General features: G+C 40.3%; 1 long non-coding RNA gene across 1 annotated transcript in view; it reads right to left on the bottom strand.

Moving 5' to 3' along the window:
- Positions 1-8323: 8323 nt before the first annotated feature.
- Positions 8324-24098, bottom strand: part of LOC144782634 (uncharacterized) — a 155896-nt gene continuing 140121 nt past the window's right edge. Inside the window, exon 4 of the long non-coding RNA XR_013601183.1 lies at positions 8324-8991. This is a non-coding gene — a long non-coding RNA (uncharacterized LOC144782634). The remainder of the gene's footprint in view (positions 8992-24098) is intronic.

Here is a 24098-nt window from a genome sequence, read left to right as displayed (position 1 = left end):
GGAGAATAGCCTTGAGAAAGTCGTGGGTTACATTCCCTCAACGACGAAACACGTGTCGGCTGTGACGTCTCCAGAAATAAAACTACACCATCAACAAACCTGAATACAAGGAACTGACATTCTTTTTTTGAATGTATAACTGATATATGGTGGAAACACATGCAAACTGCCAGAAGATTATTATTAAACGTGTGCTAAGGAGTATAAGCAATTTTGTGGCGTTAGCTAACTAGAAGAGGGAAGTGGTTCTCTTCTCCTTGTAGCACCGTATTACCCAAAAACAACTATTTCAGGAATTAGAAAGGTGTACATTCCTTTGAGGCGCCAATACCTAGTCAAATACCACTAGACAAGTTCAGATTGAATGGAGGTGAGCCATACTTCCTTTGTGCCACTCACTCTACACACTGAAGATCACTGGCTTGTTATCATCACCACCTTCTTCACTTGCAAAGCTTTCAGGAACGTTCCATTTTCTTTGTTCTCAGACTTAGCCAGGGTTCAATCCATGTCCAGATCTTCAGAAGGGAAGATGGGGGAGTACCTTTCTCAACAACATATTGCTCAGCAGGAAGCTCAAACTCCTGTTCTATTCCTACTTCCGGAAGATCTGTTGTTGATTGTGGCTCCTACTATTGACTTTTCTGCGATGATTCAGTTTGCAGATGAGAATATTCCATTTCTAATTCACTGCTCTTAATGACTGTAGTCACTGCAGAGCTGAGAGACATAGCCTTAGATTCTGGTTGCGGTGCTGTTGGTACAGGAGTGATCCTCTCAGCCTCTTTCTGCTAAGAGAAGGGTGCAGCAGGCAACTCACATTTCCTGAAAAAGGATGAAAGCTTCATGCCAGTTGTAGCAGCAGACTTCTTCTCTTTCCCACTAGACACTCTCTTGACAGGAACCTCCTATGTAGAGGCCATCTTTTTTGCACTTGCTGTTGGCACTTAGCACTAGGACTAGATGCACTTAGCTGAGGAAGACTCATGTATGATTGGCAGCTAATTTGCAGACTTCTCTCCATATCAGTACTGTGTGTGGTGTTTTATACACTTACAAGCAACAATAAAATAGCCATTGAAACCTGGGCAATCAAAATCTATCCAATGCAACACAAGTGAAGTCATCATTAGGCATCATCATCTGAAATTCTTAACAATAGTTCACTAAACCCTGCTTAAACTATTTTACTCATGTTTCGTTACACAGAAAAGGTTAATTTGTGTTACTCCAGAGCAATGAAACCACTATGGTAGGCAGGGAGTGCAGGGTAAAAAAATTGAAAAAAATATTTAATTATTCAATGCTAGTGCCCCTCCAGGGCCCATGGCAGCTCTATGGGACTGAGGTGGAGGCAGGCAAAAATAAAATAAATAATACATTAAATAATTGCTGGTGCTCCTTTAGGGCCCATGGGGACTCTATGGGAAGAAAAAATTAATTAAAATTCATTAAATAATTGCTGGCGTCCTTCTAGGGCCCATAGGGACTATGGAAGGCAGAGAGAGGCACATAGAAAAAACAATGATAATTGCTGATGCCCCTCCTTGGTATATGGGGAGTCCATGGGAGGCAGGCAAAAATAAAAAAAGTACTTGAAATAATTGTTGGTGCTCCTCCAGGGCTAATGGAGATGTTGCTCAAATATGAGTTGACCTTAAATAAATGAAAAGACAAGAGGCGTTTGGCAAAACAGTAACATGTTGATTTAGTTAAAAGCATCCCCCGGGAGAGTATCAACAGAGGTGCGTCTGACGATAGTCTGAGTACAGAAGCTTTGGCCGCACATATATACATTTTGTGGGTACAATGAAACACTTCAACATTGTTTGAAAAACATCACAGTAATAGATAACACGAAAAACATCTGATCAGGGAGACACAGATGGCTCTCGACCTCAGGGAGAGCTATTGTGGGCCAGTGTGTGTGTGTGTGTGTGTGTCCAGATGTCCGGTGTGGTAAGCGCATGATCACCCCTTGCGATGTACATGTAGTGTACTGATTGGCTGAGTGTTCCAAATTACTTGTGGCATCTTACTTTGTGATATTTTGGGAGTATGCACCTTTTGCCAAATGTGTTTTATTGGGGCCAAGCTCCTCAGTCCTGTTTGTGGTGTCACTACCTATCTGTGTGATAGATCAGGATTTTCCCTGTGTTACCCGTTTTAACACAAAATTGGAAGGATTTTCAGAATACTTTGTCTATGGGAGTAAGGCATAACTTGAATACATAATACATTAAACAATTGCTGGTGTACCTCTAGTTCCCCTGGGGACTGTATGCGAGGAATCAGCAGGAAGGCAAAAATAAAAAAAATACACAAAAAATAGTTGGAGCTCTTCCTGGGCCATGAGGCGCTATGAGAAACAGAGGGAGGCAGATATAAAAATGAATAAAAACAACAAAAATGTACTACAATCAAAGAAAAAAATATATCAGGAAAAAAGAAAACAATGAACAAAAATGTCATAGGCCTCTTCTAACAATGCCGCTAGAAAATAACTTTTAAAAGTGGAAGAAAAGTTTAAAACACCCACTGGCCGCACAAAATGGTGGTAGGTAGCTCATGGAGGCATGGAAAACAAGCACACAATGGCCACCAAAGATACACACATTCCACTGTCCCCACAGGATCGGGGTATAGCAAGGCCAGCAAAGAAGGAGGCATTAGAACAAAAAGAATAGTGGTCCATAACAAACACAGCAGAGACTGGCTACACAAAATAGCCACCAGTACATGGCAAACAAAGAAGGAAGCATAGAGAACAAAGACAAAATGATGCCCTATGACAAACAGTTCCCACTGGCTACACATAACAGCCACCGCCACAAGGCCAGTGAAGAAAGAGGCATAGAGAAAAAAGACAAAATGTTTGGCCTACAACTAACACAGTACACAATTTCTATGCAAAATGGTGACCGCTGCATGGCCAGCGAAGGATGAGGCTTAAAGAACAAAGTCAAAATGGTGGCCTGTGGCAAACACGGTAAACACTGGCTACACTAAATGGTCACCCCCGCATAGCCAAAAAAAGGAAGCATAGAGACAAAACAATGGCTTATGACAAATACAATGCACACTGGCAATATAAAATGGCCATTGTTGCATGTCCAGCAAAGAAGAAGGCATAGGGAAAAAAGAACACATGGCAGCATGTAACAAACACACGGTAAACAACCTTTACAATGCAACTTTTACATCGCTAAGCCTTTACAACGCAACCATTACAACGCAAACTATTACAACGCATTGCTCTGGGGGGGCGCTCTAGGATAGGGAATAGGTTAATTTACTATCCAATAACCTTCCCTAGTGTCCACAGGGACTGGAGTTGGAATAGTAAATTAAACTATTCACTATCCAGCACCCCAAAGCACTATGCGTTGTAATGGACTGCGTTGTAATACTTGCGTTGTAAAGGCATGCGATGTAAAAGCATGCGTTGTAATGTCATACATCCCAAACACACACAGGCTACACAAAGTGGCCTATGCAGCATGGCTTGCAAAGACAGAGACATGGAAAACAAAGAAGACAGTTGCCCTGTCTGGCATGGAGCACCTTCTTCCCCCGCCACCACCCATCCCACAAGGCAGGGAAAGGATTTTACAGATTTATTTACCCAATGTATCTGGGCTGATGTGTTGTTACATGGGCCTGCACTCTAAGAGCCGCACTAATCCTAACGACAAACATTCACATGAAGACAAAAGATAACATACATTTTGCATTTAGTTGAAGGCCATCCACCACAACCCCCTAATAAGAGCAAAAATACTCCTAAAGCCTAGTGCAGGGCAGAGGAGACCTCAAAAAGTAAAACATCATAGTAAAATGATAGAGAAATCAGAACAAAATGCATCAAAACCACACAAGAAAATGGGGGAAAAGTATATTTAACCCCAAGTCTCCACAATATGATAAAGTGAAAACATTCCCCCTTAAAAAAGTTTATCGTGCTTGTTCCCCTCAACTCCAGTCCAAACTCCAGGTTACCCACCAACAATGATACAAAATAATAAATAATAAAATAATTAATATCCTAAAAGGAACAAAACATACTGCTCCATGTCTCCCTAAAACAACAAACTTTTTTCAAAGTGATGTAATAAACTTACTTGATTGTTCCCAAAAAGTTATGATTCTAAAGGTGTGGATGCAGCAGAGATTGCAGACAATAAGAATGAATGAATAACATGGTTTGTATAGCACAAACAGCCAGACAAATTGAGCACCCTGGCGCTGACAACAAAAGTAATAGTGCAGGAAATATGGAGGGAAGGAAAGTTATTCCCTGAACATATATGTTTTTAGGAAGGCAGATCCAGTTTCTATGCTTCTGAGATGGAGGGGTAGGTGATTCCAGGTCTTGGCAGTTCTAACTAGGAAAGAAGTCCCATCGAATCTGGATTTTTAAAAATGGGAGATAGCTATAAGGTGATGTATGCAGGAGAGTGCATTTCTGCTAGGTTGGTAATCATTGATTATTTTATCCAGTTTCCTGGGGCCATCATTGTTCAGTGCCTGATGTGCTAGGCTAAGTATTTTCAAAATGATCCTTTTGTTAACTAGGAGCCAGTGCAGTGTGGTGAGAAAGGGTGAAGTTGGGTGCCTTTTTGCAAGCTGAAAAGAAGGCCACCTGCCGTGTTTTGAAAGGTTGCAGGATAAGGTATCTGGGAAAGCCCATGTACAAGGCGATTGCGTAGTCCAGTCAGGCGAGAATTGGGACCCAAACTATTGTTTTGATGACCTCCCAGTGGAGGAGGGGAAGGAATTTTCTGAGAGCCTTGAGGATCCACATACATTTACTGACAACTGAGTGAATCTGGGTCTTAAAAGAAAGGCTGCTGTCAAAGATGACTCTTGGGTTTCTCGCTGCCGAAGTGGACGGAGGTAAAGTAGGGCCATCTTTGGGGGCAAGCAACGGCCCAATCCGGATTAGTGTTAGATCCTAACAGTATGATATTTGTTTTTTTGCAAGTTGTATTGTAGTTGGCTTTCTCTGAGCAAAACTAAGACTGCATTCATGCAATTTGAGAAGGAATCCTTCTGGGTGTGAGAGTTGCCCTCATAGGAAAAGACTAATTAAGTATTGTCGGCATAAGAAACTGTAGTGATGCTGAAAGACTCTACTAGGGTGGCCAACAGAGACATATAAACATTAAATAGAGTTGGGTTGAGAGAGGAGCCATGGGATGCCTCACATTTCAGAAGTTTGTGTTTGGAGAGATGAGGTTTTGTCCAGACAGCTTGTTCTCGCTCAGAGTGAAACGAGGTCAGCTATTGTAAGGCGTTCTCCTGACACCGCAATTAAATAAACGTTGCAAGAGGATGTCATGGGGGTCTATGTCAAAAGCCGCCGACAAGTCTAAAAGAATGAGTGCTGTGTTGTGTTGTGTCCATGGTCCAGTGACATTTTCAGAGACACAGAGACTTCCAGAAGTGCTGCTTTGGTGCTGTGTCATGATCGGAAGCCCGATTGGGAGGGGTGCTGAAGCTGATTAGATTCTAAAAATTCTGAAAGTTGTTTGTTAACTATGGATTCCAGAATTTCTGTTGCTGCAGGAAGAAGGGATATGGGTCTAAAGTTAGATCGTGTTTAACTGTCTGCAGAGGGTTTCTTTAGTAGAGGGTTGACGCTAGCTTGTTTCCATTTCAGGAGGACTGATCCTGTTTGACGAGAGGATTTGTGAAGACAGAGCCAGTGGTCTCTGTTATTTGTCTCATCATATGAGGGGGGCAAGGGTCTAGTGGTGAGCCAGATTTGCATGATGAAAAGAGGCTTTTAGTTCATCTTTATTTGGAGGTAGGTGAGAGGATCATCAGTGAAATGAGAGTGATGCTTTCCCTCCAAACTCCAAATCCAAAGTGACAAAGGTATAGAAAAAGCAGAGAGAAAAGTCCTCAGGTCAGGAAGCGGAAAGTGCTACTGTATCTACAATAGCCTCCAAGTCTCTATGGCACTTCCTTCCTGTTTAAACATAAAAAATGAAAGTAAAAGGTGAAGTAGGTTCGAAAATAATTATCCAAATGGTACATTCTGTTAAAATATCTACTTGAAAATGCATTTTGACTTGATTGTTCAATAGCTTGAGTAACAAATCCACATAAAATGCTTATCAGTGACGGCCCAAATGAAAGAACTGGCGGTATTGTTCAAAACCACCGCTGAACGGTCTGATTGTGTTGGCCAAAAGATGATGAATGTGAACGTTCGTTCTGTCACATTGTTTCAGTGCTTCTTGTGATCCAGTTTTCCTTAAATGGGAGAATAAATAGCACAATGTGGCGTTATGGTATTAAAATCGGTAATTTGCATTTCAAGACTAATGCTTAGTTACCAAATTACTCCAGTTAGACTGGCATATTTCAATTACGCCCAGCCCTAATACATACGCTCATTATTAAAAAATAGCCAGCCTGGATAACCAACTTTAGACATAGTAAACAAACCATTCCTGGGCAAATTTAAAAGGGGTTGCTGCCCTTCTCGTCTTGGACATTTTGGTTGCTTTTGACACATTTTAATGTGACACAATAATACCAAAATTCTAGGAAGCTGAAATAGGGGACTCAACTCTGTCTTGGATCACATCCTACCTACACAAGAGAACAAATATCATCTCTCTCCTCCACTGTCTCCTCCATTGTCGTCAAAATCATGCGGCATCAGTGATGTCATTTGTGATGTCATCAGTGATATCACTGACCATGCCATGAGTGAAGTAATATGTGACGCCATCAACAGTGCATTGCAGGGCACAAGTTATAGTTATATATGTATAACTTAATTTCAGTTATTTGCTAAACAAAACCTGTATATTTCACCACAAGAAACATGTGTATACCAACCATGTAAACATTACTACCTCTATGTATATCTTGAGTTTCATATAGAGGAGTTTATACCGGCTACTAAAACTTGCTGTCTTGTGTGTTTATTAACATATAAGTTAAATCCAGGTATCTGTTAAAAACAAATTACTCCCTTCAACCTTTGTCCCACCCCTCCTCTCTCATCCCACAGCTTCCTTACTATTATGAGCTCCCAAACATCCTTATCAACCCCCCCTTTTTCAGCCAGTTCAGCCAACAAAGAGGCACACATGTCCACTACACTCAAACATTATTTCCAAACTTCCTCTCCTTTTTAGCCAATCCACCCAACAAACAGGGGCACATTTACTATTCTGAATAACAACCTACTATTCCCCATTTCTAATCCATTCCCATAATTCTATCTCTACTCAAAACTCTACTAAGCACATGAACTCAAGAGCACCAACCTACTGTGAATAATCCACAAGAAAAAAGAAGTCATATATTACTAATCTACTAACCATTTAACTTTAATCATGGGTTACGGAGCCTTGCTACTCATCACAAAGCACTTCAATGCCTCATCAGAGGTTGTATGTGCTACATACATTCAGTTTAGAATTACACAATTACAATTCATGATTCGGGCCTGAAACCCACAATTCTCTATTAGTAAAATTGCAAAGACGGCAGGGTCCTTTCTGTATGTACTATTTGTAACTGAATATTCCTTGAAAAAAATACGTAAAAAATACTACAGATAGTACTCTTTCACATACTCTTACAGGTTTTTGTGCATTGGTCCGGTTATATAATAAAATCCATTCAATTTCACATTATTCGCAGATGTTTCAAGGACTACTTACCAAACTTAAGTTATTATAGTTGGATCTAATTTCACACTCATCATATTTTGCTGATTCCATCCCAATATATGCCCCCTTTAAAAGCTTATACCTTAGTTTGTGTACCTCTATCTTAAAACTGCAACCCAATGTTAAATTAACTTTTTAAAGTAATTATCTAACCACTGATACAGCGCGAACCCGATAAATTGATCAGGGATAAATTCTCAACATCTTCAAACTACTTTGGCCCATACACATTCACCCAAATCCCTGATACACTGGGGTCATGTTTATGTATCCTTCCCCAACCTTCTTTACTACTAAAACTTGTATTTAAACATCCTGTATTTTATGTATATTTAACATATGTAATTGACTTTTTATCGACTTCGTCGATGAACCAACTAGCTGAAGAATCGATGGCAATGGAAATTCTAAGAACATTAACAATCAATAATTGACTAAAAGACCCACAGACTCTCGGTAATATTTAGTAATTTTAACTAGGATTAATAAATGCTCAACGCAACCGTTATAAACTCAAATACTGTAAACCTCATGAGAGAGTAACAAACTAATCATAGCAATAACGGAAATAACATCTCAAATATATGTTGCAAAGAGGGGATAGATGAAGAGACATTAGGCAAATATATTTCTGCATTGTTAAATAATACAAACCCAATGTATCTGTAAAGGGGAAAAATACCACACACCGGCCTAGGCAGTAGGGAGGGGCCCTTGAACTAAGAGTCAAGGATTAAAGATTCAGGAATCAGGACAGGGACAGGGATAAGACAGGAGCAGCTAGGCCTCTCTGCAAACCGACGAACAGCATCACAGCCCTCTCTTGGACACCTCAACCTACGTGATTTCTCTCACAACGGCATCTAAACCACACCCCAAAAACACCTATTCTTATACTTTAAAATGACATGTCCGTCCCACAATAGTTGCGATCTTCACATTTTCTAAGTAAGTGACTGGTTGGTTTCTAGGGGTCGAATGTCACCCCATTATGAAATCATTCTTCTTTCAACCATACTATTGTTCAAAATAATTTACCCATAGTCATCAATAAGGCCTCTCTCTCATGAGTACACATGTTACAATTTTGTATACAATTTATTAAATTCAGCGACTACTGGTTCCCGTTTCTCATGATGACACTGGCTTGGCTGGCAGTCAACATCTTCACCGGGTCAGGCTTTTTTAGCTTAGCATGGCAGTTCAGTTATGTGGTCACATGATTCTTGCTCGCACACAAATCCACCCTCCCTCTAGTTTGGACAATTTAAGAACATGGAGGACTCATTCATCACTAAAAGAACAGAAAATAGACATTTATTAATGAAACGATAATAAAATTCTCACTGTTTACAACCCAATTTAGCACGAATTCATTATTAGCGTGACAGCCTAGCATAGCTTAAACAGAAAACAGCGTTATTTGTGATTTTAAAGTATCACACACCATGCATTTTTTACGAATTACACATGCAGCTGTGCCATGCAAAACCCTTTAATCTATTCTCAACACAAGATTATTTCATTTTCGGTTAGTTACATATTAATTCTGATTAGTTTGTGCATTTTAGCAAAGTAAGCTTCCCACATGTAGTGTAAATGTGCACATTAGTCGTTTATAGACTACTTACTGTTAATACGTAATATAGGGGTGTTCAATCGAGCAGGATTCTTTTTGCGAAATCCTGCTACATCACCATCACACCCCTTTGCGATGTCACTTTGACTAAAGGCCTTGTTTCCACGTAATTTTTCAACTTAATTTTTTGTAACTATGGTTATCTATAACCCAGTCTCTGCTAAATCTTCATAGGTGACATATTTAGGTCAACAGTACATTTCTGATCCTCAATACTGTATGTTTCCACTCTGCAACTTATTTCTTTCTGTTCCTCAATGATGGATTATACACTTTCTTGACCTGTGACATCTGGCAAAAGTTCCCCTTCCTTCCATAGTTGGAACATTACCTATCATTACCACCATTGTAACATGCTTCCCATTGGATAATTGCTGTTATTAATATTGTCCAGTTGATTTTAGTACTTTCTTCATTCCCCTGTATAAGGTTCATGTCATTGCTCTGATATTTTTTAGTATCTTGATATTTTTGGCTGAATATTCAATACATTTTTGCAATTGAAATAACCTTTTCTAAGTGGGGGATTTATTCGATACATCATCTGTCCTGGTGCAGTGGTGCAAGCTTTGTGCATCCGAAGCTTGTCTCTTATCATCTCATCATAGTCTCAGAATGTGCACATTTATGCTCTCAAGAATTTTGTGTCCATATTTCTCCCACTATTGTATTGCTATATTAGGAATTATGTTGGTTGATAATGATGGTCATATAAATTGTTTTGCTCCATAATGACGTTTATGCTAGCATCAGCATGGTAAACATTGATTGATTGAGAAGTGTATTGCACACTTTGTTACCCACAAAGAGTGGCCTGGCTTTATCATTTCCAAAAGCCTTGAATAGAAAAAGAGAGTAGTAATTTGGCAGAAATTACCTAGTACTTGGTTGCAAAGTGCATGTGTTTGCTGAATGCAGATGGTTTCACAGTACCCACAAGATATTTCTCCTAGAACTATGCCTCCCAAGAGAGAAGTTTCACTGTCAGTGTAAAACAGAAAATCGCAAGCTACATAATATTACATTTGCATAATAACACTTAAGGCAAGGATCTAATAAGTGCCAGCCTTCTACTCCTAAACACTTATATAACCATTCAAGCTTTCTTTTTTCATTTTAACATTTGCACTTAAAATTTGCTTTCACAAAATTACGCGACCGACTGCATTTGTGCTCATACGCTGTGTACAGTGAATGCTGGCTGCCTGCAGTGGGTTGGGCAAAGAGCTAACCCATTGGTGCGCCCGGCAGAAGGTGTGCGGAGCAGTGGGTTAGGCACTCATGGAGGTGAGGTCATAGGGTCTGGCCAGAGGTCTGGCTATGAGGCCATCTCCTCGATGCACAAGGCCGAAGAGTGATGTCATCAATGATATCTTTTGACATGTAATGAGTAATGTAATATTTGAAATCATAAGCAATGCATGATGGGGTGGAAGTTATTGCTAGTTTACAAAGTTATAAATTACAAATTTCAGTGCTTTTTTGGCTTTTAAATATTATCTCATTTCAAAAGCTATTTACAATTTCACTTTAGCCATTTTTTTTCCACTGAAGATATGCTTAGCAAAAACAAATACATTTAAACCATTCTGATTGGCTAAGGGAGCCTTTTCTCCCATAATTTATTTTGATACCAATGTGACGGTGGTAGTACAGTGGTGCTGAATGATGTGATTGGTCAGCAACAACACCGAAGAAAATACTGTGGCCACGATTACAAGACTCAGCAAACCTGAGTCTTGGAAAGTTTTTCAAAAAGCCACATAAGGGGGATGGTGGGCCGACCCTCACCCACAGTGACATGTGGCAAGGGCGAAAGGGACGGTACAACACCCAGTACTAGGGTATCCATCAAGGCCACCCCTATGGTATTGAGATACTGCTACCACTGTTATATAACCTGAGTTAGGCCCATGTAGTGAGGCAGCTTATTCCCTACATTTTCCTAGATAACAACATTTCAGCAGTGATCTTTTGCACAAATATGCAGGCATGATAATGTTGGATTCGTTTTTCTGAAAAGACTTAGTTTACACATCCAGCTACGCACAAGTTTATCACGATGCCTTGAACATCATGTACTAGACCTCTCTACGCACTAGGTGCAAAAGTTGTTCTATCTTCATCCACGGGGTGACATCCATATATCCATAACATCACTAATCTAACTCGCACATCATAAATAATAAGCATCCTAATAGATTGGTAGAGGAGGCACTTCTGCTGACACCGAAGGTCCCTACATGCTGAGAAATCATCACGCACAGGTCTGACATTCCGTGAGGGTGGTCCAACTCAAGACCAAGACGGGGTCCTTCCCTCTATCCAATCAGGTAATGGGTTTGGATCGTCCCTTGGGAGGATTCTTGGCTCTACACCTCCACACACTCTAGGTTCACTTAGAGTAGAGTCTGCATCATAGAAGTACGTTACATTACCCCATTACATATATGCCTGCATATATTCATTGCTTCAGCACCATGGCAAAAATGTATCTACTGTTTACTCTGTTGGTGTTTGTAATCTCCTTTATTTTCTTCTGCCTACTAATCATTGCAGCTCATGTATTTTATGCAAGAATAACATTAGTTGAATAAATATTATTGAAAACGTCCCACAGTGTATTGTCTGTATATTTCTCTGAGAACAAGTAAGCACGAGTGACTGAGTGAAAGATTCTGTACTGTTTCCACGATTCCTGATGAATCAGGGTTGTCATGTTCAGTGGTTGCGATAAACTGTTCACTTCCTGGACAGTTAGGGGGCTTACAGTGGCACTGTGAGCTAGCTGGTCTAAAGGTCAATATATCCTGCGGAGGTGTCCGAAATCAGTCTTGACATCGTGCCCTTAGTTTATGTTGTCCAAACAATACACAGATCCTACAGATTGGTAGGAAATACACAACACCATAGTACTAAAAAAAGTAAAACAAATTACTAGGGTTAAAATGAGATAGCAGATAATGCTTAGCAACTGAAAAAGAACTTACATTCACTAATATGGGTTAGTGAACTAACTATAACTTGTGGTCCATAATTAACTTCTTATGACCTCACATTACATCACTCATGACATATTCAGGGCCTCATTACGATGTCGGTTGGAAAGCATTCCGACCGACTCCTTGTCAGAATCATTTCCGACCGATTCGGGTTCGGAGAGTCCGACCGACCGATTACGATGTTTCCGAACACCGTTTGATTGGAATCCCATTGACTTCAATAGGAGCCTGTGTTCCGACCGACAACACAGACTCCCGTTGAAGAATGGGGTGGTTGCTGAAAACCTTGCATCCTGTGGCTGGCACCCCATGGTGCCTGCCACGCTGTGCATGGTTGTAAAGAGGGGTCCCATGGGTACCCCCACGGGCCCCAACTGGAGACATCTGGGTGAAGGGGGGACTGCCTCAGGCCCCCAAAGTCAGTTTCTGACAGCTGTTCATGTCAGACAAACCGAGTCGGAAAGGCTGTCCGAATCCGACATTGCAATACGTTGGTCTGCAACGGGGTCAATAGACCTGTGCGATTCAGCTCTGACCACCTCAGAGTCTCCGAATACCTTTTGGAACCTAGTCGGCCAGACCGAACGGTTACCTTCCTTTGTAATCGGTCAGTCGGAATGTTTCCAAGTCGGTTGGAAACATGGGACCTGACTCGGGTTAGGAAAATCCGAATGTCGTTCGGATCCTTTCCAACCGACATCATAATGAGGCTCTAAGCCACATCACTGATGACATCTCTGATGTAGTCTTTAGTTTTTGCATTGCATCTATAACTACACCTTAACTTTATTTTTTTAGTGCATTCAGGAAGTCTTTAACACATTTAACCACCATCTGTGGTTTGACAGTGTGTTCATTGAATGGGTGAGGTACACGCTTAGGTTTCTGACAAGGCACTGTACCTTACTCTGCACAGTGGTCCAGCCCCTGTAACACACAGCCTTTGACCGTACATAGTGAGGGCCAGCCATAGGGGTTGCTGTGCTGTTAACACACAATTGAATTTTGTTTCTTGTAAAAAAATCTTTTGGTAAACTTTACCATTCAGATTTTGTAACTTTTGTTATTTAAACCTAATTTTACTTTGCTCATGTTTTTATGCTTCACTGTTTTCTTTATTTACTTTTTGGAACATTTGTAGAACTCAGCTTTTCTTAAATAGACATTCATAGCACGAGAAATTACATTCTGATTCATCTCTTCTTAAAATAAATGTTTATTTCAACGGTGGCAGAAAGTTGTAAAAACCTGCCACCCCCAGGCTTTGTCCTCGTACATCTGCTGCTAGGCATTCCGTGCAGGAATTGACCTTCTTCCTCCTCCTCTTACTCCACGCGCTGTCTCTGTATTTCAGCATAAAAATACTCATTTGGCTTAAGTGTTTTTTTTATCCCATTGCTCATAATTGAGAGTATATGCCAGGATGTCTTGTTTGTAGAACTTGTTGACAGAATCTGTAGGTCACTTTATGTTTGTTAACCTTTTTGAACTTGTGGATATGTGTACAATTGCTACACCATAGACTCCATCTCTGGATCTCTAGATGTGAAGCAGAAGGTGCTCTGGAAGTGGAAGCAACCACCACAACATCATCATCCTGCTGTGGTGGTGCAGATGATGGTCCCACTGGCTGATGCAGTGACTGCTCCTTATTTGTTGCACTCAGCTCATGACATGGGGGCAATGGAGACACAATCCAAAAGTCTCCCTTAAATGACAGAAACAAAATGGTGTTCTGCAAAATGGTTAACCCCTCTCTAGAGCCTATAGGCATGTTTTTAAAACTATGCAAGATCTGTGGTTCCTCAACTTTTTACAAACTTGAATTCAATACAATATCAAGCTAATTTGTATTTGATTGATCTCTACTCTTTTTGGTACTGCTTAGCCCTGAGTATCTGAAGAAGCACCAGTGAAGTGAAATGTTCCTAAATGTGATTCTAACTACATAAAAGTAAAAACGCTTTTATTGCATTTTCTCATAAATGGATGTGCTGTGTTTCTTTATGTATTTCAAGGTGGTTGTTAGTGCCTGGATGAGTTACAATAGTAGTTAGACAGACCATTAATTATCCAAGGGTCTGTCTAAACATTGTCACTTATCAACGCATTAGTGCTTTTTCTTTCATCTATATATATATAAAAACAAATGTATTTCTGTCTGTCTGTTTGTCCTTTATGCATTACTACACCATTCATCTGATCGCCATGAAACTTTTGGAAGTTGTTGAGTACACTCCCGCGAAGGTTTCTGGCATACATTTTTTTTAAATATCAGCCCCCCAGGGCCCTCATAATCTTTCGAATACTGATGTACGCACCAGACAGAAAAACAACAAATCGTGTCTCCACAAGCACTTGAATAAATAAATAGAATTATAACAGCATTCATCCGATCGCCAGGAAACTTTGTTGTTGAGTACACTCCCGCGAAGGTTTCTGGCATAATTTTTTTTTAAATATCGCCCCCCAGGGACCTCATAATCTTTCGAATACTGATTTACGCACAAGACGGAAAAACAAAAAATTGTGTATCCACAAGCACTCGAATAAATAAATAGAAATAAAACGACACTTTGAAATGTTTTCCATATTAAAATGAATAAGTTTCAATAAAAATGACACAATGTAAATTGAATGTTATCATAACGAGTTTCCTTGAATTTCCTTTCTTCGGAGATTGCAGCAACGCGCGACGGGTAAGCTAGTCATATTATAACATAATTAGTCATAGTCTTTTGTAGAGATGTCCGAGTGTGCCTCTGAGTGTCTCCCAGAGTATCAGGGAAAACATACCTGGTTGTGACTTTACGTTCAGAAGTGAGCCTTTGTGTTCATTAAATTATTAAAAAGTCATTCACCGTGTGCTTATAAAGTGTCAGACTATTCCTCAGGCTATCTGAGTTAGTTTTCTAACACAAACCTATAGGTGTCAGTTGAATTATCAAATGTAAAACAAGAAAAATGTATAGTATAATGTACCACAAATGCAGTGGCAATCTCCTCACACATCTCCCTCTTTTTCCCTCTACTGTTTCTAAGCGCTTTTCCTTCAGAAGTAGTTCACAGTTCACAGATTTAGTAGGGACACCTAAAGGTGTTTCAGTTTGACCGCAAGTCTCCCAGAGTACCGATCTGCTCACACATATCTAGAACGACATTTGAAGAACATCACAACAGCTTTGCTTTCACTAGGCTAGCACACAGACAGTGGCAGCACAATTCTACAAGACTGGATATTTGGGTTAGGGGCAGGCAGAGATTCTAACTACATCACTGTGTGCTTTGTCAAATCTTTATCTGCTCCCTTAACCCTTTCATTCCCAAACAGGTTTCTAACGCATGCCTCAGAATGGGTAGGTATTCTAATACGTTTTCCCCCATAAGACTGTCAAAATGTTAGTTTTGGTGTGGTCAACAACAAAGAGAAAAAAACAAATCTTTGTAAAGTCATTAAACATGGCACTCAATAATCCTTAACTTCTTCACTTTTCTGTGGGACAGTGAATATTTTCCCTTACCCTCTATAAGTGCGAAAGGTTGCCAAGGTAAACAACTTATCCTTTAAAGCCTTGCTCCTTCTGCAACAATATAAATAAACATCTGCCTTATCCTTTAGAATCAAACACCAGTACCAAACACTGCTTAGCATTTGGAATTCATAATATTGTTTAAAGTCAAAGTTCTGGGCAAGATTGTTGCACAAATTTCAGGTTTTCACTTTATATCATACTTTTATAAACAGTATACTGTCCAAATATTTATAGAACACTTGTTTTGTGAATTATATTAATGAATGCACACTGGCATTATTAACTGATGTTTTTCTAAGTAAAATTAATTCTGACTGTGTAACCTACCTCACTCTCTTGAGTAACCTATTGACTGCTCTGTTTCATTATCCTGGGAGACTCTCAGCTCCTGTGCAGAGTGTGTAATTGACCCTGTCAGAACCTCAATAAGCTTATTAACTTACACAAATCTCTTCATCTAGTGTTAGAACTTACGTTATCTTTATTTTAAAATCGTCCCCCCCACATGAATCTCCAGATGTAAGCTGCAAGATGTAATTAGGGATAACCTTTTTTTAAAATACCTCCTGCAAACAAAAGCATTGATTAAATTGCGATAAACCCTTCTGCTTGAACCAAACGTAAAACCACCCCTTCCACTTGTACCTCAGTCTCCACAGTTACCAGAGAAGATCATGTTCCCAGTTTCTATTCAGGTCAAAATTTCACCAAGCTTTGCTGATTCAGACCTTTGGTGTAATTGGAGTAAAGACAGTTATATCAGAAGCCCTGATGATGTCCCGGTAGGGATGAAACGCGTAGGCTGTAGCAACAGAAAATTGTATAAACTTTGCAACCATTATTATTTATGAAAAGAATTCAACTTGGACACAATGGATATCATCTACTAATGAAAACATTAAAAACTCCTATGTAGTAATGAAGAAAGCCTGCTTGGAATTGTTATTTTTGGCTTTTGTATTAATTGCAGAAATTGTTGCGTAAACATGTTTATGGATGTGTGATACTCCTTGGGTAATATATTGTTTTTGAATTTTAGTGGCTTTGACGATGGGCTGCTTCAAGTAAAGTATCAACTGGTTAATTTGATAGATATATTTGAGTTATATTTTGATCAAATATCTCACAGTGCACAAAGTTGAGTACCCTCATCGTGCGAGTTTTAGAATAATTGTTGAGCATAGCATTCATCTATGTGAAGAGTTGGAAGATTTGCAGGGCCAGAACCTCCGACCTGCCTTCCTCAGGAATCCATGCCCCACAGAGCACAACCTTCAGATGTTGGTATCAAGGACAAACGCTGGCCAAAGATAGACTACAGCTCGAACCGCTGATCAGAATTACACCAAATTTGGCAGAAAATAAGTATTTGGTCTAGAAAGAGGCCTTTTTGTGATTTGATATAAATTTGCTGAGGAGTTTATGTGAGTGATTGTGTGGGTATGTGAGTGGGTGTATGAGAGGTTTCATGGGGGTGTGAATGGGGTTGTGAGTGGGTTTGTAGATGATGTCATCAGTGATGTCATGTGAGATGTTATTAGTAATGCCATCAATTAAGTCACTGACTATGTCATGAGCGCTGTAATATGTGAGGTCATAAGCAGTGCATTGGGTGCGTAAATCATAGTTAGCTCAGGTAAATATACTAGACCTGGGCAATGAACTCCGCTCCGCCATGCGGAGATTTGTTAACTACGCAATCCATTAAAAACATGGAATTCAGGCAAAAATTCTGTTTCTTTTAATAAAAACTAACAATGCAGCTGACCCAGGTTCAGCACCTCAATTTTACAGTCAACATATATGTCCTTAGTCTGTGCAACCACGTCTGGAGCTCGCCGCACTTGTGCTCCACTGAGAATCAGATACCCAAGTTTATGAAGAAAAGGACAGTGCACCAAAGAATAGAGTCAATAAGAGCTTTGAATGTATCCAAATGAGGTCCTTTATTCTTGTTTCTATTTGTTTTAAATTCAACCCCAGCCAATGCGTTTCGTTCCATTGGAACTTCGTCAGGGCAAAATTGTCAGAAAAGTAGGTCCAATGTAGTCCTGAACCAGAAGGTCAAACTCTTGCGAAGTCTCCATGTGCAAAAGTAACCTTGAAGTTGCAGCAATTGGCCCCCCAAGTAGAAGCGTATCCAGTGGTCTTGAATACCGGCCCAAAGACCTCCGTACAAGTGAGTGAAGCTCAGACAAGTTTAAAGTTCAGCAAGCTTGTGCATATGACACCGTGGTGTCCAGTTCTCCATTAAAAACACAGAATTCATGCAAAAAATCAATTTCTCCCTCTATCAGAACCAGCTACTAAACTGAACCCGCAAATGCTTTCATAAAGCAATTTTACAAGCTAAAAGGCATATAACCAATTCACAAAAGTGAACTTTGAATGTGAAAAATATCAGGCAATGAGAGAGGTGATGATTTTGGGGTTCCCCCTAACCTAGGGGGAGGACCAGGCAGATGCTTTGAACACAAAGACCATATCATGCTGAACGATTCAGTGGTAGTCCCATGCTCTTAGGACCACCCCAAGCACAGTTGAGGGCAAAAATACAATCCCAACCAAAGGCCCTGCAAAGCATTATGGGACGAGATTAGCAGTGGGCAGTGAATATTATAGTATCCAATATCAAAATAATTCTACAAACAGCTGCAGTTCAACTAGTCGTTACTAGGTGTCCCTCACGAGTCAAATGCACAAGCATTAAAATTATTACATCAAGCTGCAGTTCAACTAGTCACTGCTAGGTGTCCCTCATTGACTCATGAGGGACACCTAGTAACGACTAGTGGAACTGCAGCTTCATGAAAGGGTTTCAATGCTTTTGGATTTGACTTGTGAGGGACACCTAGTAACGACTAGTGGAACTGCAGCTTGATGTAATAATTTCAATGCTTTCGCATTTGACACGTGTGGGACACATTGTAACGACTAGTTGAATGTGCTCTTTGTTTTCAAGGCATCTGCTTGGTTCTCTCCCTAAGTTAGGGAGGATCCCAAAATCATCACTTCTCTCACTGCTTACTAGAAAGTTCATTTTCACTTTTGTAAAATGACTATATGCATTTTAGCATATAAAGACAGAGACACTTGTTATTTTACCAAAAGTATATGAGATTTCCGTTTTATTCATTGGGAATCCGACAGAGGGAAGTTGTGTAATTCACGAATTCTAGCACTCCCTTCCATGTAGTAGTACTCCGCCAACTACCCTTACTATAATAGTACTCTGCAAACCGATGCTTACTATCAACGTTGAAATTCAATGGTTTTGAACGAGTGAATTCAGAGCTTAGCTATGATGTCCCTGTATACCATTTGTTCCGTGAATATATATGTCTGGGACTCTCGAAGATGTGGTCTGATCCTTTAACCACCTGTCCTCTTTTTCCCAAAAAGAAATTAGCTAAGGCATATTATGATAGTAAATTAATGGAACTCTTCAACCGCCAAAAAACCTGGCTCATTGACTGACTCTTTTCTATGCATTAAAGATACCTACAGTTTTGCACCAATTCTAGATAAACTGTATCCTCCCTTGCTTAGGAAACTATATTTGCAGTGGAGGCATGGGTCCCTCCCTCTTCGAGTTTTCACAAGTAAGTGGAGTGAACATTCAGCCAGTATGTGTCCAGCTTGCAGAATGTCCGATGAGTCTGAACTCCATATACTCTTTTTTTGTCCGGTCTATCGTGAGATCCGCAAGAAATGCATAGTTCCTCTATGTAGAAATTTGGGATTTGCAGAGTGTTTGGCTGCCTTCAGAGTTCTGAAATCAAATCTGTCGGACTATATTGTTTTTGCAGTGGCCAAATATTTGGGTGCTATTTGGATTCTGAGAAGAAAATGTCTCAGGTCTGGCCACTGACCCTAAATGTATCAAGGACATGATATTGTACTAAGAAACTCTGTTTTTAATGATAATGGTTGATTTTATAATGTACAAAAATTCCTATTTTTACTAGTTTTATGAATGTTATAAATGTCTTTTATGGTGAAAAATTTTACCGAAATAAAGATTTATGAAATGAAAATATGTATAATGTATAAATCTATATATAGATAGATATGTATCTCTCTATGTATCTATTTATCTCTATCTTTCTCTCTCGCGCTCTCTCTCTCTCTCTCTCTCTCTCTCTCTCTCTAGGTGGAGAGGTCTTTCAGGAATATTACGAGCACTCCTCAGTTGAAACCGCATAAACGACCTACGGGCGGTTTGTATGAGTGCATTGCAGTAAGTTTTCTTGCTTTTTGGTAAACCAACATGTCTGCGGAGGCTTTCCGTGCTAGGGAGGCGGAGGCAGAGCAACTATTCGAAAATATTTCCCTCACGAGAGAAACACCGCAAAATGTCCCAGCTGGGACGGAGGTAAATGATGATGGTGACATTAAGACGCTGTACCGGAACTTAGAAAAGCAAAAACGCTTAGAAGTTACAAAGTGGTGGGAGCACTACTCATTATCTAAATATGCAGACGCTGGTCGCGTTCCTAGAGGACTTTGCATTATGCTCGCGCCGAGCTTCTATCGTCCTAATCCCCTGATGCTTAAAGAATGGGGTGAACTCAACTTGGCGGCATCAATGAATCTTGTCCACCTACTCATCAAGTATGCAGCGATTGACCGGGCTGAAATCCTCACCAGTATTGAGAAATTGAACAATGACATCGCGAAAATCAAAGAAACTGATCTGATTAAAAATCTCAGGGAGGCGATGGAAGCAAGACTCAAGAAACACGAGGATAAAATAAAAGCAAGAAAGGTCAGTAAATTTGCACGAGATCAGGCTGACTATGTCCATGGACAAATTTTCACTTTTGCCCGCAAGTACAGCGTGGCCAAGCGTCAGCAGTATAGCAGCAAAATCAAGAAGCAGGCTGGACCTGTAACAACACAGATGGTACATGGGGAAATTGTTGACACGGACGAAGAAGCAGCAAGCGGAGACACTCTTTCTGTGTCAAGTGGTTCTAGTGACGACCCTGACAGGAACCTACAAGCAGCACCTATCCTCAATCTGGGAGAGGAACTTGACTAATGACACTGCGCCCACGCCTAAACAGCCAACAGCAAAGGTAAAAACCAAAAAAGACGAGAACGGAGAAAACAAGCCAAACAAAAACGCGCAAACAAAGAAAACAAAAGCGCCATGGCCACGAAAGAAATAAGCAATAACAAATCTGTCATTAATCTTTCCAGTGTCACTCTGAGCAAAGCGGAAGAACAATTGCTCGCTTTAGGGCTCAATTTCTGTCCTGCACAATCATTTGACTATGCGGCAACCCGCATTGATGTTTATCGTTTTATTAGAAAAATGAAATTACAAAAATTCTTCGCCACACAAAAGCTAAAATCCGACGCAGACAAGTCCCCACTTGATGAATCTAGCACTCCGGGCGGAGTGTCAGAGGTAAGAGCTGCTGATGTTTCTACCTTTTTAACTCTAAATGATTGATGCCAAGCTACTGATTCTCAACCGATGGGTCAGGACAGTGATGACAATACCCAAACTAGACTATCTAAAATCAATATTATCCAAAAGGGAGCAGGCATCACACCATTCAAAAATAAGTCTAAATTCATTCCTTTGATGGTAAAAAATGCCTTAGATACTTTCCAAGACATAGTTAATGAGATCAAGCAGCTGTATACAGAGTCACGCAAGCGCGAAAGAAAAAACTATGATCACAAACAAGCTGACTATATTGCTTTAATGAAGAAGCTCAGTACTAACCCTGATATTGTTGTGAAAACGGCAGATAAGGGTGGCAATTTAGTAATCTGGGCTATGAATGACTATGTAACAGAAGCCTTAAGACAGCTGCAGGATGTGTCTTGTTATGTGAAATCTAACAAAAAAGAATATGCCAATGCCAAAGTCATCTTGGAAAAACTTTTGGGTAAATACCGGCGAGAGGGACTGATTTCCGGAGAGGAAAACAAATTTATGAATAAAGAATTTCCAGTCCTCCCGGTTTTTTATCTGATACCCAAAATCCACAAAGGAACTTTGCCCACTCCTGGAAGACCGATCATTTCGGCCATAGACAGCGCTGGAGAAAACGTAGGCCGCTATATTGATTATTTTCTGCAAGATCTGGTTACCAAGTTGCCCAGCTACGTGCGTGACACCAGTGACTTTCTTCTCAAAATTATGGATCTAGAATGGCAAGAAGACATGTTACTCATCACGCTGGACGTAGAGTCCCTCTATATGTCGGAGCTTGCGGCCCAGAGGCGGAGCTTGCGGCTTGGAGGCGGAGCTTCCGGCTCGGAGGTGGGGATTTTTGCCATGCTGAAATCTCCAACTCTGGGCCGCAAGCTCCGACTCCGGGCCGGAAACTCCGCCTCCGTGCCGCAAGCTCCGCCCCCAAGCCGGAAGCTCCGCCTCCGGGCCAGAATTTACTCCCCGATTTCGGACTTAGAGTTAGTAGTCTTAAATCTATTCTGTGAATACCGAAAGTAGTAAGTTTATTCTGTGAATCCCGAAAGTAGTAAGTTCACTCTGTGAATCCCGAAAGTAGTAAGTGCATTCTGTGAATACCAAATAGTAGTAAGTTTAGGATTTAGTCTTAAGTTCATTCTGTGAATCGGGCCCAGGGTTTAGAATCAGATAATACAGATTCCCCTGCTGGTTTAGATCTAGAAAGCAACACGTGCGCTAGATTCATCACTGCTTATAGCAGTGAAAAGAACGCCATCCAAAAGATTATTCAAAAAAACTGGCCGATAGTTCTAACCGACAATATCCTTAACTCTACATTGCCCCGTAAACCTATAGTCACTTTTCGCAGGGCCAGAAATATGGGGGCTTCTCTGGATGTCAGCAGCCCTGAGCTGAAACAAAAGGGCACGTGGTTACAAACCAAGTCTGGATTTCGAAAATGCACACATTGCAGGACGTACAAATTTGGTGCGAACAGGACTCATTATCGCACACCCTTTTACACGACAGATATTCCCATTAAAGGCAGCCATGACTGTAAAATTGACTTTGCAGTTTATGTTCTGACGTGCACCTGTGGACTAAATTACATTGGTAGCACCAAAGCCCAAGTGCACGTCAGAATTCTCCAACACCTCAGGGCAATACTGCATAATGATCCCGCCTACCCAGTAGCGCGACATTTTGCGTTAAGGCACAATAAAGATCTAGAATGCCTGACGTATTTTGGGGTGGGATCGGTTCCGCCCTCGCGTAGAGGTGGTAACAGGGAACTGCTACTCAGACAGTTAGAAACACACTTCATTTTGGGGTTCGATAGTAAGTGGCCTAACAGCCTCAATAACACTGAAGACATTCACAACTTTCTATAGTCATGACTCCACTCTGAAGCGTGTTTCCCCATTATAGCAGTTTAAAATAATGCCACCCAGTATTCACAGTGGCGCACAACATCATATCGGCCAAGGTCTTAGTCAATATTGTTGTTTAAGCTAGATCTTTTTAAGATAGAGCTTGGCTCAGATGGGTAGTCAGGTTCCCTGTTACCCATCTGCTTTTCTAGATATGAAGGAAGGGTTGAACTAGTACTATTTATGATGTATAATAGATAGTCAGGTTCCCTGTTATCTATTGGATTTTATTGTTCCCTTTTTCCTTTTTGACTCTGTCCTCCAGCCACTTTACACCTGTGGAACCTTTCCCTCCCTATTCACTAACTTGTTTTATCACCACATATTTGGTCACTACACTCATTATACACTTTTAAAATTATGATGAATTACTGTTTTTAGAATAGCATTTTTTACTTACCTTTGATCAAATAATATGGCTTTGTCCTTATTTTAATATGGGTAACGTTTTTTGGATGCATTCTTTTTAATCAGTAAGTTGTATATCATGAATTTTATTATTATTTTTGTGAGATGTGAATGCACTTTACATAAAGCCTCTTTGCACACTAGGCAAGGTTGACCTAGCTTTTGGTTATTGACACTGTAGCACTTTTTTTGCTCAATTGCACATCTAGCTGTCCGCTCCTCTGTCCCACGGGGCAGAGGTTAAGTTGAAATTACTAGCACAGTCACCTTTGGTAAATCAGTATGGTTAGTCCTTTTTTGGTGATGTAACGGATTTATCTAGTTATTCTGTCAAGTTTAGGTTGGAGCTTCCTCCAGACCAAGCAACTAAAGAAACTTACTAAATGGGATTTTCAGTTAAAAATGCATTTATGCATAGTATGTACTGTACTAGAATTTCTAATTGTTGTTTTTACTA

The sequence above is a fragment of the Lissotriton helveticus genome, chromosome 9 (genome assembly GCF_964261635.1).
Source record: "Lissotriton helveticus chromosome 9, aLisHel1.1, whole genome shotgun sequence".
Lineage (NCBI taxonomy): Eukaryota > Metazoa > Chordata > Amphibia > Caudata > Salamandridae > Lissotriton > Lissotriton helveticus.
Note: the sequence above shows the minus strand (reverse complement) of the source record. Positions and strands in the feature narration are given on the sequence as shown.